The 17,684-nt window shown below is 41.6% G+C and overlaps 1 pseudogene; it reads left to right on the forward strand.

Annotated features, from left to right (window-relative positions):
• Window positions 1-440: 440 nt before the first annotated feature.
• On the forward strand, window positions 441-17,605 carry LOC115112362 (differentially expressed in FDCP 8-like; annotated as a pseudogene).
• The last annotated feature ends 79 nt before the right edge of the window (window positions 17,606-17,684 follow it).

The raw sequence follows: 17,684 nt of genomic DNA on the forward strand, positions 1-17,684 counted from the left end.
ACGTAGAAAAATAAAAGTAAGGCATGTGATATCAAAAATGGTTCAATATAATTATTTTCAACCTACAATATTGTTATACGAGTTGTATACGAATTTTCTGTATGAAACAAAGTCGTGGACTCAGTCACATGACTTCGACTCGAGTAACAAATTTGATGACTTGATATAAAAGAAAATTACTCTACTTTGACCTGAGATTCATTCATTAAAATGATCTGGCCAGGTTTTGTAATGTTTTGTCACTCCTTTTGTGGCACAGAGTATACGTGGATTGACTTCCACAAGCAGCCAGAGACAGTAGCCGCAGCATCGCCCTTGCAAAAAATCTGCAACAGATTGGCTAGTGAAACGCACACGCGGCACTCTGTTTGGACTAGCAAACTGTCAATCATCACAGGTCGGGTGAGCTAGCGAAGCGATTGATGATTTGCTGTGCAACTATACGATCGAGTGCAGCGCAAACGTCTAATTGTAGGAAAAGACGATTGCCATAATAAATATGCAGCTACAAAAAAATGTGGTGATCAAGAATATTAACGCTTTACTTTGTAAACTTACCAGCAATGGGGCAACACTTATTATCATAGGCCTACTGGTCTTTTGGTATGTAACAATTGCTTGAAATTGGTAATTTACTTATGAAGCTGGCATTTGGAATTTGTTGTTAAAATGTATTATTGTGGCGAAGACGCACCATAGCCTCCTGCGCGGATTTTCACTTGCACTCTCCCAAACGCCTGCCAGTGAAGAACGTTTTTTTCCGGGTGGGTATAATTTGTGAAACGTTCCAACAGGAATCTGTTCCAACAACTTCGTAAATAACAAGGTTGCCAACAAACAACGCGTACAATGTTGTATAGCGGTAGAATAAGATACCGGGTAGGGAGTGGGCTATTTCATTACGTTTTGCACTCACCACGTTTTATTCCGAAAAATGTATGTCTGGTAGCCTATGGACAAACATTAAGAATAAGTTACGTGGTGAGTTGATGCCTATTCGGAAGCTAGTTAGCCAGGTGAGTTGATGCCTATTCGGAAGCTAGTTAGCCAGGTGAATTGATGCCTATTCGGAAGCTAGTTAGCCAGGTGAATTGATGCCTATTCGGAAGCTAGTTAGCCAGGTGAGTTGATGCCTATTCGGAAACTAGTTAGCCAGGTGAGTTGATGCCTATTCGGAAGCTAGTTAGCCAGGTGAGTTGATGCCTATTCGGAAGCTAGTTAGCCAGGTGAGTTGATGCCTATTCGGAAACTAGTTAGCCAGGTGAGTTGATGCCTATTCGGAAGCTAGTTAGCCAGGTGAGTTGATGCCTATTCGGAAGCTAGTTAGCCAGGTGAGTTGATGCCTATTCGGAAGCTAGTTAGCCAGGTGAATTGATCATGCTACTTTGTATGGGTTTGTTGGCAACCTTGTACTTTACGAAGTTTTTGTTACAGATTACTGTTGGAACGTTCTCACAAATGATACCCATCACGTTTTCCTGTTGTTGAAGCGTTTGCTGTTGCTTTCAGATGTTGAAATGCATAGGCCCTATTAGGTAAATATATATTCCATCGAATACTAAAATAATTGCTAACGTTTCATAATTCTATCCCCATAACGTTTATTGCAACACGTAGACATGTCTGTTTCTGGTTTGATAAACGTACGATCGATACCATTTCATTTAGCCAAACATTTGAACGTTCGTAAGACTCATGAGGTAGAAGTAATGTTTATTTAAATGTATGGTTTCCTTTGTTCATAATTCCCTGATTATGTCGGAGTTCCGTGTATCTGTGTTTTATGTCTGTCATGTTTGTTGTGCCTGAACAAGCGATTGTTCCATGAATGCATGGTGTTGAAATATGAATAATTATTAAGTCTGATTTAAGACGGATGTGGAAATTTACCTTTTACATTTTAGAACCAGTTTATTGGTTGTAATTGCTAATTGTATGGTCTTGGGTGCCAAGTGCTTATATAATGTAGGTCTACCTGTTTGAGCTCCTGTTAGATTCCATTTGCTTTCTCAGGGGGAGGCTGTACAGTCTTGCCCTCTACCCGTGTCTGTTCAGATAGGACAGGTTCAGCCTGATACAGAGGCTATTGCCGGTGTATATTAGGTACATCTATTTGTATATTTTGTATGATATGGCGCTTTCACCATTGGATCACCAAGGTGTAAATAGGTCTACACTCTGAGCATGTTGAGTGTCTTCTGCTGATGTCACACCCTTATGACTGCTGCAAGGTCCCTATTTTACAATTACATCATCAAAATGTGCTGTAGACAAAATAACCCAAAGGTATGTCTGGTAGACCCAATAAATAAAGAATTGTAGTTGAACAAGGCGTTGCATGTATAGTTTAAAAAACATGTTAAACTTGAGACTTAAAATTGTGACTGGAATTGACTTGCTCTTAGAATGCACGACTTGTACTTGACTCGAGTCTTGAACCGTTCTACTTGGGACTCGACTTGAGGCTCATCTTGTGACTTTACACTTGCTTGTGACTCGAATAATAGTGACTTGGTCCCACCTCTGATAAAATAGCTTCTAAAATGCATGTAAAATTATAAACTAGTATTTGAGGACATGTTTAGGTTATAAGTCAAAGCAAAAACAGTGACAACCCTCTAAACTATTACTTTTAATGGGAGTCTTGCTTGTTTTCAGACAGTGTGGGTGCTAATCTGAGCTGATCCTGCAGCTCTGATGACTGTGCTACGGTTATGTGTCTGTGATAATGCATATTACATGTGTCAATATCTGATCCCTACAAGACATCATAACATGGCATATCAACAATGCCTGAGTACTAATTCTCTGTACCCATATCTTCATTCTTATGGTAGCTCACCTTCGTCTATAAAACAGGGAAGATCAACACTCACATTATCAAATACCAAAGCAATAAATGTCAATGCAGCCATATTGACTGGATATAAAATATCCACTTTGTCCTTGAGGGAGTGTCAAGTGAGAGCGACCCCCCCCCCCCCCTTGAGGCTTGGCGGAACGTAGCCTAGTCCGTGTGTCTCTTGTCCTTCTGGTTCATGACTGACCATGTGTTGTGTTTCTTCCACAGATGTAGCCTGTGAGATGGAATATCATGAGAGACCTGCTTCTTTTCGCCAAGCCCGCCTCAACCCCTTTGACCGGGGGGAGGAGGAGGAGGGCGGAACCCCCTCAAGATGGTGAGTTTGACTGGCGCGTTGGGTAGTAGCTTAGTTCATTGATGGGTCCCAGTATACATGTGAAATAAATTAACACCAGTGTTGAATGTGATTGCCATGTGATGAGAAGAGAATGCAGAGGCAGATTCTGTGTGTTTTGCTCATCTCAGCAAAGGCCTGGAGAATGGATGGGCCGACAACCTGATGACACTGCAGCAGTAGTGCAGTAGCCTGGTGTGAAGTCCGTTCATGTTGTCTGTGCAGCCAGGCTGCATCTGCAAGATTAGAGCTGCAACCTGTACCAGAGCAAGCATTGTCTGCAGAACTATAGTCTGCAAGAGATGGAACAATCTATACATTTTGAAATGATCTGACTGACTACAGCTGAACAACAGTATAGACTGAAAGAGGAAGAAGGCTGCTGTTTTTTCCATCTCTGTTGCTTAATATCTGATTTAGTACCAATCTTGCAACAGCGCCCTAACCATTATGAGCTCATCAACAACACCAACTGACCCTGGATCTGTAGTTGTGGGCCAAAAGTAATGAGAGGAACTGAGACAGGAGCATTAGGTAGTACTGTGGTTCAGAACGATTCCTGTAATCATATGCCTACACTTAGCTCAGTTCACTAGAACACTGCCTAGGTTTCAGCTGCATCTGTCTGCCTCTCCAGCTCTCTCTGGCAGCCAGCGACTCAGGATATCTTGTCTCTCGCTACCATGATGTCATCTGAGGTGTATGCAGGTACAAACAATATGCAGGCCTAGATAGGGAGATTAGCTATGGGTTTACTTGATACAGGCTAACTTGAGACTACCTGCTACTACTACCTGCTGAATGTTGTTTGTTTGTAATGATATGTTCTGGCTTTAGGTCTATCTGATGAACTAGTCAATTGTTAGACACCCAAAATGCTTCTTGCCGAGGGTAGACATCTGTTTGTGGTCCAGGCTAACTGTTGATGTAATTGCAAATGTCATGTAGCATCTCTGTATTTTCATTATATATATATTTTTTATGATGATAGGAGGGGAATCTTGTCCCTCTGGATCTTTAGGCCTAATTGATCGGTTTCTTACTGTGTTGAGGCGTCTGTTACAGCCAAAAGTAAAAGCTTTGGGAAGCAGCTTTTTATCAGGAAGTGGTCTTTGGAGATGTAGAAGCTTAGAGTTTCAAAGAGGCTAGCCCTCAGCCAATATCTTGTACTGTGTACCCTGGCACAAAACCACACAAAATGGCTTAAAGCCTCTCTGGTTCCTCTAAGGCTTTAAATATGTTATGTTTACATGCCCCCAAGCCTACCAGCACTCCCTTTGATTTAGTGCCTGAAAAGCTGAACTGTGTATGCTCTGGTGCTGAAATTGGGAGCCGAGCTAAACCAAGGAGAACTTTCTTTATCAGATTGTCAGAATGCTTTGATCAGTGTGATTAGTCTGATAATACAGCAACCCACCCACGAGTTGGTGTCAGAGAATAAAGCTCCTATCTGCCATGACTTGCCTTTGTACTATAAGTTCTTTGTTGTCAAAGCCTTTAATGAAGTAGCATAAACGTGTCCCAAATAATTTTACGAAGAAGAATAAGATTATTGCAAATCAGGGACGATAGCCTTTGTTAAATCCAATAGGTGAGGTGGAAATTGTGGGAGCGTAAACTGATGTCTGGCCCACATCCGTACAGTGGGACTGTTAGGTTAACCATATCTTCCTGTTAATCTTGAGGCTGTATAGCCTTAAGTCTGTTACCTAGCAACCTTTAGCACTTCAAAGGCAGTAGTCCTTCCCTGTTTCCCTCTGGTTTTAAACAGAGCACGTATTTGTATAAAAACAATATCTTGTGACTGCTTTATCCACTCAGAGGGTGAAACTCCTTTTAGACAAATGTGTGTTCTGTAAAAGGTGTGTGTGTGTGTGTGTGTGTGTGTGTGTGTGTGTGTGTGTGTGTGTGTGTGTGAGAGAGAGAGAGAGAGAACAATGCTTACAGTACTTCTTGTCTGTCTTTTCTCAGAGCTGAGACCTGAGCTCTTCTCCTCTGAGAGCCGAAGCCAGAGTTTGGACCGAGCCATGGACCTGGGACTGGCAGAGGACCACTTCTCTCGACCTGTCGTAAGGACAATCCTTATACGGCCATTTTGGATGTTGGTGAACCACTGACCAGTCGGTGTGGTTGCATGAAAAGTAATTCATATTGAAAACACGACTGTGATGGATACATTTGTCTATGTGCAGTTTAAATGGCAATCAGTATGTGTTAATGTGAGATTTGGTGCCTGTGTTTGCCCATGCATGGACTTCCAGTGGGGCAAAAAAGTATTTGGTCAGCCACCAATTGTGCAAGTTCTCCCACTTAAAAAGATGAGAGGCCTGTAATTTTCATCATAGGTACACTTCAACTATGACAGACAAAATGAGAGAAAAAATCCAGAAAATCACATTGTAGGATTTTTAAATGAATTAATTTGCAAATTATGATGGAAAATAAGTATTTGGTCACCTACAAACAAGCAAGATTTCTGGCTCTCACAGACCTGTAACTTCTTCTTTAAGAGGCTCCTCTGTCCTCCACTCATTACCTGTATTAATGGCACCTGTTTGAACTTGTTATCAGTATAAAAGACACCTGTCCACAACCTCAAACAGTCACACTCCAAACTCCACTATGGCCAAGACCAAAGAGCTGTCAAAGGACACCAGAAACAAAATTGTAGACCTGCACCAGGCTGGGAAGATTGAATCTGCAATAGGTAAGCAGCTTGGTTTGAAGAAATCAACTGTGGGAGCAATTATTAGGAAATGGAAGACATACAAGACCACTGATAATCTCCCTCGATCTGGGGCTCCACGCAAGATCTAACCCTGTGGGGTCAAAATGATCACAAGAACGGTGAGCAAAAATCCCAGAACCACACGGGGGACCTAGTGAATGACCTGCAGAGAGCTGGGACCAAAGTAACAAAGCCTACCATCAGTAACACACTACGCCGCCAGGGACTCAAATCCTGCAGTGCCAGACGTGTCCCCCTGCTTAAGCCAGTACATGTCCTGGCCCGTCTGAAGTTTGCTAGAGAGCATTTGGATGATCCAGAAGAAGATTGGGAGAATGTCATATGGTCAGATGAAACCAAAATATAACTTTTTGGTAAAAACTCAACTCGTTGTGTTTGGAGGACAAAGAATGCTGAGTTGTATCCAAAGAAAACCATACCTACTGTGAAGCATGGGGGTGGAAACATCATGCTTTGGGGCTGTTTTTCTGCAAAGGGACCAGGACGACTGATCCGTGTAAAGGAAAGAATGAATGGGGCCATGTATCATGAGATTTTGAGTGAAAACCTCCTTCCATCAGCAAGGGCATTGAAGATGAAACGTGGCTGGGTCTTTCAGCATGACAATGATCCCAAACACACCGCCCGGGCAACGAAGGAGTGGCTTCGTAAGAAGCATTTCAAGGTCCTGGAGTGGCCTAGCCAGTCTCGAGATCTCAACCCCATAGAAAATCTTTGGAGGGAGTTGAAAGTCTGTGTTGCCCAGCAACAGCCCCAAAACATACTGCTCTAGAGGAGATCTGCATGGAGGAATGGGCCAAAATACCAGCAACAGTGTGTGAAAACCTTGTGAAGACTTACAGAAAACGTTTGACCTCTGTCATTGCCAACAAAGGGTATATCACAAAGTATTGAGATCAACTTTTGTTGTTGACCAAATACTTATTTTCCACTATAATTTGCAAATAAATTCATTAAAAATCCTACAATGTGATTTTCTGGATTTTTTTTCTTCTCATTTTGTCTGTCATAGTTGAAGTGTACCTATGATGGAAATTACAGGCCTCTCTCATATTTTTAAGTGTGAGAACTTGACTAAACTTTTTTGCCCCACTGTATGTGTGTTTGTGTGTTTTTACTGTATGTCCCCGTGTAGGGCTCGTTTGTAGCGTTGGACATTGAGCAGCTAAAGATGGCCATAGAGGAGTGTAAGAGATTAATCCTGGAGCTGCCTGAGCATTCAGAAAGACAGAAGGATGCTGTGGTCAAACTGATCCACCTACGCCTCAAACTACAGGAGCTCAAGGTAAGACCAGAGGGGAGGTTGGAGGGAAGTATTGAACTACCTAGAGACCATGAGTTAAGGGGGTAAGAAATTAGTCATGGGAGGTAGATGGCAAGAAGGTAGTTGTATCTACGTAGAAGAGTCGACCAACTTAAAAAAATTAAAATTAAAATTAAAACTTGTCTTCAGAGCACTTGTGAACTGTGTATGCATGAAAACCATTCACAAATCATTCACTACCTCTTGAAATGTCAATACAATATTAGTGTGTAACATACAGTGCTTTCAGAAAGTGGTCACACCCCTTGACTTTTTCTACATTTTGTTGTTTTATAGCCTAAATTTTAAATGTATTAAATTGAGATGTGTCACTGGCCTACACACAATACCCAATAATGTCAAAGTGGAATTATGTTTTTAGAAATGTTTACAAATGAATTAAAAATGAAAAGCTGAAATGTCTTGAGTCAATAAGTATTCAACCCCTTTGTTATGGCAAGCCTAAATAAGTTCAGGAGTAAACATTTGCTTAACAAGTTACAAGTTGCATGGACTCAATAATAGTGTGCAATAATCGTGTTTAACATAATTGTTTTAAATGACTACAATATCTCTGTACCCCACACTCACAATTAACTGTAAGGTCCCTCAGTCGAGCAATGAATTTCAAACACTGATTCAACCACAAAGACCAGGGAGGTTTTCCAATGCCTTGCAAAGAAGGGCACATATTGGTAAAGAATACATTTCAAAAAGACATTGAAATATCCCTTTGAGCATGGTAAACTTATTAATTACACTTTGGATGGCATATCAATACACTCAGTCACTACAATGATACAGGTGCCCTTCCTAACTCTGTTGCCGGGGAGGAAGGAGACCGCTCAGGGATTTCACCATTAGGCCAATGGTGACTTTAAAACAGTTACAGAGTTTAAAGGCTGTGATAGGAGTAAACTGAAGATGGATCAACAACATTGTAGCTACTCTACAATACAAACCTAAATGCCAGAGTGAAAAGAAGGATGCCTGTACGGAATAAGAATATTCCAAAACATGGGGCAAACACATCACTGAATATCCATCTATATATTTTCAATCATGGTGGTGGCTGCATCATGTTATGGGTATGTTTGTCATCGGCAAGGACTAGTGAGTTTTATTCAGGATAAAAAGAAACGATATAGAGCTAAGCACAGGCAATATCCTAGAGGAAAACCTTGTTCAGTCTGCTTTCCAACAGACTCTGGGAGACAAATTCACCTTTCAGCAGGATAATAACCTAACACACAAGGCCAAATATACACTGGATTAGCTTAACAATATGACATTGAATGTTCCTGAGTGGCCTAGTTATTTTTGACTTAAATCAGCTTAAATCTATGGCAAGACTTGAAAATGGCTGTCTAGCGATGATCAACAACCAACTTTATAGAGCTTGAAGAATTTGAAAAAGATTGTACAATCCAGGTTGCAAAGTGCTTAGACTTACCCGAAAAGACTCACAGCTGTAATCACTGCAAAAGGTGATTCTAACATGTATTGACACAGGGGTCTGAATACTTATGTAAATGAGATATTTCTGTATTTAGTTTTCAATATATTTGCAAAACTTTGTAAAAGCATGTTTTCACTTTCTCATTATGGGGTATTGTCTTTAGATGGGTGAGAGAGGAGAAATCAATTTAATACATTTTTCATTCAGGCTGTAACAACAAAATGTGGAATAAGTCAAGGGGTATGAATACCTTCTGAAGGCACTGTAAGTCTTGTTTTGGTCTTCGTGTCCCTGTTTCCTCATTTTATGTCAGACTCTCTCTGTGGTTGTGTCACATCTAACTTAAAAAAAATAACATGTGAAACCACCCCTTATAGCTCATGAAGTGTCTGGATTCTGCTGGGATTGCCTGAATTGTTTTAAATATGGGTTGTTTTGGTGTCATTCACACTGAGAATGAGTAGGTTGAAAGTGCTGCTGTGAACTCATTCAGTTGATTAATAACAGACTGTAGTGTAGGCCTCTGACACAATGCTGTGCTCTTGTGCTGGGTTCTGATTGGCTCTGCTCCTTGTCACTCAACAGGACCCTGAAGAGGATGAGCCAAACCTGAGGGTGCTGTTGGAGCATCGTTTCTCCAAGGAGAAGAGCAAGAGTGTGAAACAGACGTGTGACAAGTGCAGCACTATCATCTGGGGCCTCATCCAGACCTGGTACACCTGCACAGGTGGGAGTGCATTAAAACTAAGCCAAAATGTTCTCAGTGGTAAAACCTCATGGACACTGAACGGTTGCAGCTGTATGGCTGAATTTGGGTAAACATATAAAAGAGAGAGCATTGCTAAGCAACCAAAACTGAATAGCGCTCAGTTGCTAGGCAACACTGCCCTCTTGAGGCCTTCTATTGGTCGACGTTGGCCCTGATGAATTAATTGAGTTGGAGAGGGAGATTGAATGAATTGGTGTACTGTATGGCCAACTTTCTCTTAAGTCATATATTGAATTTTAAAACAGTAGTTAGCTGTTGACTAATCTCTGTCTCCCTGTTCCTCTCGCAGGTTGTTACTACCGTTGCCATAGCAAGTGCTTGAACCTCATCAACAAGCCCTGTGTGAGGTCAAAGGTCAGCCACAAGTCAGAGTACGAGCTTAGCATCTGCCCAGAGATCGGGCTGGACCGGCAGGACTACCGCTGTGCCGAGTGCCGCACGCCTGTGTCACTAAGTGAGTGTTCAGCCTTTATGAGACCGACTTGATAGCCAATTAGCAGTCAGCACAAATTGAAATATATGGGCATGATGTCTATGGACCCTTGTTGTATTAATAACACGATCACAGTTATAAAAGCAATGCCTAACCTCTGGGTCAATGGCCTTTAGGGCTGTGTGGACATTCTTCTCCTCTCACAGACTAATGTGACTAAACCTACTGTACTGTACAAGATAAACCTGGAGCCCAATAAGTGTTAGTGTTCCTCTGTGGGGATCTAAAGAGATTTAGCTAGAGCATTTAATACAACTCAGCATAGCATAGCAGAGAATGACTATCTCATTAAGCATTTAATTATGTTGTGATTAGGAAAATATTTGTTCTGTTGTGTGACAGTGTTAGTTGCATGATCAGTGAGTTGTGTGTGACTGTGAGAGTTGTCTGAGACCGTTACGTCAGTGAGAGTTGTGTGGCGTGGTGTTATAATCACTCACGGAGCCCCATGCTGCACTGTTGTCCTGTAGGGGGAGTGCCCAGCGAGGCCAGGCAGTGTGACTACACGGGCCAGTACTACTGCAGCACCTGCCACTGGAATGACACCGCGGTCATCCCTGCACGCGTCATACACAACTGGGAGTTTGAGCCACGCAAGGTACCAAAGAGATGCTAATAGCACACTGTTTTTCACACAGCGAGGCACTTCAACAAACTCTACATTATATTACATGATGAGCAGCTGGTAAGAGAATGCACCGCTGTTTCCTTTAGTGACTGTGTAATGGATAAAAATCACTGAAGAACCAGGCCTGAAGCCAGGAATAATAATGTTGAGCGCATAGAACCCTATCACAGTGAATCACATGGAGACACTGTTTTCTTAATGTCTGTGTTTGACTATTTGCATTCTGTGCAGTTCTATCTCTAACAGTGTCCCCTGCTCTCTGGTCAGGTATGTCGTTCCTCCATGCGTTACCTGGCCCTGATGTTACCTCGGCCTGTATTGAAACTGAGGGAGGTCAACCCACTGCTCTTCAACTTTGTGGAGGAACTAGTGGAGATCAGGGTAGGTGACATATCAGCAACCGGGATTCTTTTTGTGCCATAAATTCATTTAAATGTGTTTTTGTCTTTTTGTACAGTTTTTGGTTAGCCCTCTATTTCCACTCCATATAAACTGGGATGAAGTCTGGGTTTGCTATAGAACTTGTTTTGGTAGCTCTTCCTTGTCTGTACTTTCAAACAGTAGACCAGGCCTTTGTTTTCAGCAGATTCTCACCAGTCAGCAGTTCAATTTGTGCCAGTGTGTTTTGTGGTGAGGGATTAGAATACTGAAGGAGATAGACAGCTGTTTCTGTCATTGGGCAGATTGTCGGGCCAGAGAAGGAAAAACACTTGCTTATGGTATATAAAAAAAATAGTTCCATGAAATATGGGGTGGGGTGCACATTCAAAAGCGATTTCCCAAAGAACATGTTGTGTCTGACATTGGCCCATGGAATCAGGGTGTGACTGATGGCTTGTGTGTGAATGTGTTCCTCCCTGCAGAAGCTCCGTCAGGACATCCTACTGATGAAGCCCTACTTCATCACCTGTAAGGAGGCCATGGAGGCACGGCTGCTACTGCAGGTCAGCAACATCCCCGCAATATCAACACATCATCCCAACACCCCCACAACATCATAAAGGGCATTGCATTTGTGTCCAGTGCCTTGCATAAAGGTCTTGCAGCAGTATTTATTTTTAAACAACCCAGAGGAACCAATTTTTGCTGAGGTCATGGCTGATAGTATGGGCTGCAACAGCGCCACCCTCTGGCCATTTATTAATAACATACTGATATAAGAATCAAATCAAGTTTAAATTATCACATGCTTCGTAAACAACAGATAAAATGCTAAAAAATAAAAAATAATAAAATGCTTACTTATGGGCCCTTCCCAACAATGCAGAATAGAATAAAGAAAAATAAATATATATATATATATATATATATATACACACACTACCAGTCAAAAGTTTTAGAACACCTACTCATTCAAAGGTTTTTATTTTTACTATTTTCTACATTGTAGAATAATAGTGAAGACATCAAAACTATGAAATAGTACATATGGAATCATGTAGTAACCAAAGTGTTATATAAAATGTTCAAATATAGCCACCCTTTGCCTTGATGACAACATTGCACACTCTTGGCATTCTCTCAACCAGCTTCACCTGGAATGCTTATCCAACAGTCTTGAAGGAGTTCCCACATATGCTGCGCATTTGTCTGCTGCTTTTCCTTCACTCTGCGGTCCGACTCATCCAAAACCAGCTAAATATGGTTGAGGTCGGGGGGATGTGGATGCCAGGTCATCTGATGCAGCACTCTATCACTCTAATTATTGGTCAAGTAGTCCTTACACGGCCTGAAGGGTCATTGTCCTGTTGAAAAACAAATGATCGTCTCACTGAGCCCAAACCAGATGGGATGGTGTATCGCTGCAGAATGCTGTGATAGTCATGCTGGTTAAGTGTGCCTTGAATTCTAAATAAATCACAGACCGTGTCACCAGCAAAGCACCTCCTCCTCCATGCTTTACGGTGGGAAATGCACATGCGGAGATCATCCGTTCACCCACACCACATCTCACAAAGACACGGCGGTTAGGACCATTAATCTCCAATTTGGACTCATCAAAGTACACATTTTTACCGGTCTAATTTCCATTGCTTGTGTTTTCTTGGCCCAAGCAAGTCTCTTCTTCTTTTCGGTGTCCTTTAGTAGTGGTTTCTTTGTCGAAATTCGACCATGAAGGCCTGATTCACGCAGTCTCTGAACAGTTGATGTTGAGATGTGTCCATTACTTGAACTCTGTGAAGCATTTATTTTGGCTGGTAACTCTAATGAAATTTTCCTCAGTGTCTTCCAGTCCTGTGGTGGTCCTCATGAGAGCCAGTTTCATCATAGCGCTTGATGGGTTTTGCGACTGCACTTGAAGAAACTTTCAAAGTTCTTGAAATGTTCTGTATTGACTGCCCTTCATGTCTTAAAGTAATGATGAACTGTCATTTCTCTTTGCATATTTGAGCTGTTCTTGCCATACTATAGACTTGTTTTTTTTAACCAAATATGGCTGTTTTCTGTATACCCCCCTACCTTGTCACATGCATTCCAGGTGACTACCTCATGAAGCTTGTTTAGAGAATGCCAAGAATGTGTAAAGCTGTCAAGGCAAAGGGTGGCTATTTGAAGAATCTCAAATATAAAATATTTTTTGAAACTTTTTTTTTTGGTTACTACATGATTCCATATGTGTTATTTCATAGTTTTGATGTCTTCACTATTATTCTACAAAGTAGAAAAAATAAAGAAAAACCCTTGAATAAGTAGGTGTCCAAACTTTTGACTGGTAATGTACATGTTTATAATCATAGAAAAAAACAATTAACACAAGGAATAAGTGCACAATTATAGATAGGCTATAAATACGGAACATATAAAGTGTTGGTCCCATGTTTCATGAGCTGAAATAAAAGATCCCAGAAATTGTCCATGTGCACAAAAAGCATATTTCTCTCAAATGCTTTGCACAAATGTGTTAGTGAGTATTTCTCTTTTGCCAAGTTAATCCATCCACCTGACCGGTGTGGCAAGAAGCTGATTATTACACAGGTGCACCTTGTGCTGGGGATGATAAAGGGCCACTTTAAAATGTGCAGTTTTGTCACAAAACACAATGCCACAGATGTCTCAAGTTTTGAGGGAGTGTGCAATTGGCATGCTGACAGCAGGAATGTCACCCCAGAGCTGTTGCCAGAGGATTTAATGTTAATTTCTCTACAATAAGCGGGCGGCAGGGTAACCTAGTGGTTAGAGCGTTGGACTAGTAACCGGAAGGTTGCAAGTTCAAACCCCCGAGCTGACAAGGTACAAATCTGTCGTTCTGCCCCTGAACAGGGAGTTAACCCACTGTTCCTAGGCCGTCATTGTAAATAAGAATTTGTTCTTAACTGACTTGCCTAGTAAAAAAAAAAAGCCATCGTTTTAGAGAATATGTCCAACTGGCCTCAACTGGAGACCACATGTAACTTCGCCAGCCCTGGACCTCCATCTGTGCGATCATCTGAGACCAGCCATCCAGACAACTGATGAAACTGTGGGTTTGCACAACCGAAGAATTTCTGCACAAACTCTCATGAAACCATCTCAGGGAAGCTCACCTGTGTGCTCGCTGTCTTCACCGGGTTCTTGACCTGATTGCAGTTTGGCATCGTAACCGACTTCGATAGCCACTGGCATGCTGTGCTCTCCACAGATGAATCCCGGTTTCAACTGTACCGGGCAGATTGCAGTCAGTGTGTATGGCGTCGATTGGGTGAGTGGTTTGCTGGTGGCGGTGGGGTTATGGTATGGGAAGGCATAAGCTATGGACAACATTTTCCAGTTCTTCATGGCCTGCATACTCACCAGACATTGAGCCTGTTTGGGATGCTCTGGTATGATGTGTACAACCGCATGTTCCAGTTCCTGCCAATATCCAGCGTTTTTCGCACAGCCATGAACTGATTTCTTTATGTACTTAGTAAAACATTTGAAATTGTTGCATTTTGAGTTTTTATATTTTTGTTCGGTGTATATGGATTACAGAGTCGATGTTCAAGGGTACGGGGAAATGGAAGTAGATATGTACATATAAACTCAACAGAAAAAGAGACGTTCTCTCACTGTCAACTGTGTTTATTTTCAGCGAACTTAACGTGTAAATATTTGTATGAACATGAGATTCAAAAACAGACATAAACTGAACAAGTTCCACAGACATGTGACTAACAGAAATTGAAAAATGTGTCCCTGAACAAAGAGGGGTCAAAATCAAAAGTAACAGGCAGTACCTGGTGTGGTCACCAGCTGCATTTAAGTACTGCAGTGCATCTCCTCATGGACTGCACCAGATTTGCCAGTTCTTGCTGTGAGATGTTACCCCAGTCTTCCACCAAGGCACCTGCAATTTCCCGGACATTTCTGGGGGAGGGGAATGGCTAACAGGTGCATGTTCATTAATTGTTTATGGTTCATTGAGCAAGAATGGGAAACGGTGTATAAACCCTTTTACAATGAAGATCTGTGAAGTTATTTGGACTTTTACAAATTACCTTTGAAAGACAGGGTCCTGAAAAAGGGAAGTTTTTTTTTTTTTTTTTTTGCTGAGTTTAGGTAGGGGTAATGGTCTTGGTAATGCTAGGCCACATAAATGTCAATATGCAAGTTATGTGAGTTAATGGGTGACCTCGACGTTACACAGCTACTGTACATTCTGACATGCATACAGTCGTATGTAGGCTTAGTTGTGAGCAGTTATGGTGTAGGATACATACAGCACCAGATGGGATTATTCTAGTTCATATGCAAATGTAAAAATAAATAAAAAAGTGTTAGAAAAATTGTCCCAAGTAAGGGTTTGTTTTTACAGTGAAAGGGGCTCAAATTTCACGCAATGCTTTTAGTTATTACATTCTGTTAATTAACATTCAGTTGGTCAGTTAACCTAATTTAATTGATATGGAAATGATTCATTTCTCTCTCTCGCGCTCTATTTATTTATTTATTTGAATGTCCCTTCCCCTCTTAGCTCCATGATCGCCAGCACTTTGTGGAGAACAATGACATGTACTCGCTGCAGGATTTGATTGACATCTCTAGTGGCAGACTCAGCTGCTCTCTCACAGAGATCCACACTACCTTTGCCAAGCACATCAAACTGGACTGTGACGTGAGTTGTATACAGTACTTGTCTGTCACAAAGGTGAGGAAGAACCCGACTCATTCTGGGGAGAAGTTTTGCTGAAGCTGTAGAGACCTGTGATACTGAGCTGTGCTCTGTCTTTTGCCCTCTCCAGCGGTGCCAAGCCAAAGGCTTTATGTGTGAGCTGTGTAAGGAGGGAGACATCCTGTTTCCGTTTGACAGCCACACCTCAGTGTGCCACGACTGCTCTGCTGTCTTCCACAGGTCAGTCCCTTATCTGTGGACACCAGAGGAGGCTGATGGGAGGAGCTATAAGAAGACGAGCCCATTGTAATAAATGGAACGGTATCAAACACATCATACATATGGAAACCACATGTTCGACTCTGTTGCACTTATTCCATTCCAGCCAATACATTGAGCCATTCCTCCTATAGCACCTCCCACCAGCCTCCACTGGCAGACACGTTTATAAGACATATGTAGTGTTCATGTATAATATCAGTGATTGGCTGACACTTGGCTATTTCCTGTGTGCTGTTTCTCTTTAGGGACTGTTTCTATGACAATTCCACAACTTGCCCGAAATGTGCCCGGATGACCGAACGCAAGCACGACGATCCGCCGGATCCGAAAGACAAGTAGCCCTGGCGATCTAAGCCTGTCACTGTGACTGACAACCTGTGGGAGTGGCCATGGCACTTTTTCTTATGTTGAGGACCATCAAGACATTTTTCTGACACAAACATGACTAGCTTTCCCTCTTGCTCTCTCTCTGTTTTTTTGTGGGGATGTTTTCAAGTTACTTTGTTCCAGTTCAGTGGACTACGGAAGATGGTAGCAGGATACTAGAGTTTTATATGATCTGGTAATGAAGTGTTTTACTCTGAGACTGGCTGCATTGTATATCCCACAGAAACACTAAGCCAATGTTGTTCAGTATGTGTGTTACTGTGAGAGAGTACTGTATGGGCATCATGTTGCAGGCATGAATTGCAATGTGGGTCACATAACTGTCTTTACCTCTTAACAATCTATATCTTTAACTACCCTGAAGTAGGTGTTAAATTCCAAATTCATCTTAACAAATCAATTTAACAAAAACTACCATTCACCTACAGGCCTTAACTGGCATTGATAACAAGAGCCAGGTATTTCTAAGTGAGGTTAGGTCATAGTTCTTCAAAATTACTTCCCTAGGGGCATGAGGTATTTCACCCCCCTGTTGTGAAACAATGTGTTACGTGATGGACAATGACACTAAAATTGGTTTTGATTATTTGTTTGAACACCACAAAATGATCTGCCTGAAACACTTGAGAAGAGAACATGTGGTTTGTATGTTATGTCTTACTTTAACGCAGTACTTTTTCACAGAATTATTGGGCAGTCATGTAAACAAATTCAAGAGGGTAAAGTCAAGGAGAGCTCATTATGATGTGCTGATTAACTATATCTTTAATTTGACATTGTGTGCTGAAATTTTTGGAAATCTAGTTGAACACTGTGTGCATTTACCCATTGATCAAGTCATCTATTTAACCGTATTGTTGTGGGGTGGTTTGCAGCACGCCAATGATACTTCTGGACACATGAGCGTGTAAATGTTTATGTTGACAAATTATTTGTTTTAAAATAATGCGTGTTTGGCCGTGCTATGTTTTTCTCTGCATAATGTTCTTGATAACATGCAAGTGTAATGTTCCATGTGTTAGTGAAAATCCAGATATAAACATGAATTGTAAGGTCATGTGACATTAAGCATGAATAATGTATTAATGAATTCTGTTGTGAGGAGTTGTTTTAGCTGACACTGTGGCAGCCTTTGCCAATGTAGCCCTTGGCTACAGGCCTGTGTCAGAGGCTAATGCAAATATTACTATGTGCCGTGGCCATACTAAATGCTGTTTTGAACAGTGTACCAACAGTAAACTGTGTATAAAGATTTTCTGTCTGATCATCTTGGAAAATGTGACCAGTGAATGAAGAGATTCAATTATCTGGCCCGGGTTACCCTGGTGGCAGGAGTTTGGGCAGGT

Source organism: Oncorhynchus nerka, linkage group LG28 (assembly GCF_034236695.1).
Source record: "Oncorhynchus nerka isolate Pitt River linkage group LG28, Oner_Uvic_2.0, whole genome shotgun sequence".
Taxonomy (NCBI): Eukaryota; Metazoa; Chordata; class Actinopteri; order Salmoniformes; family Salmonidae; genus Oncorhynchus; species Oncorhynchus nerka.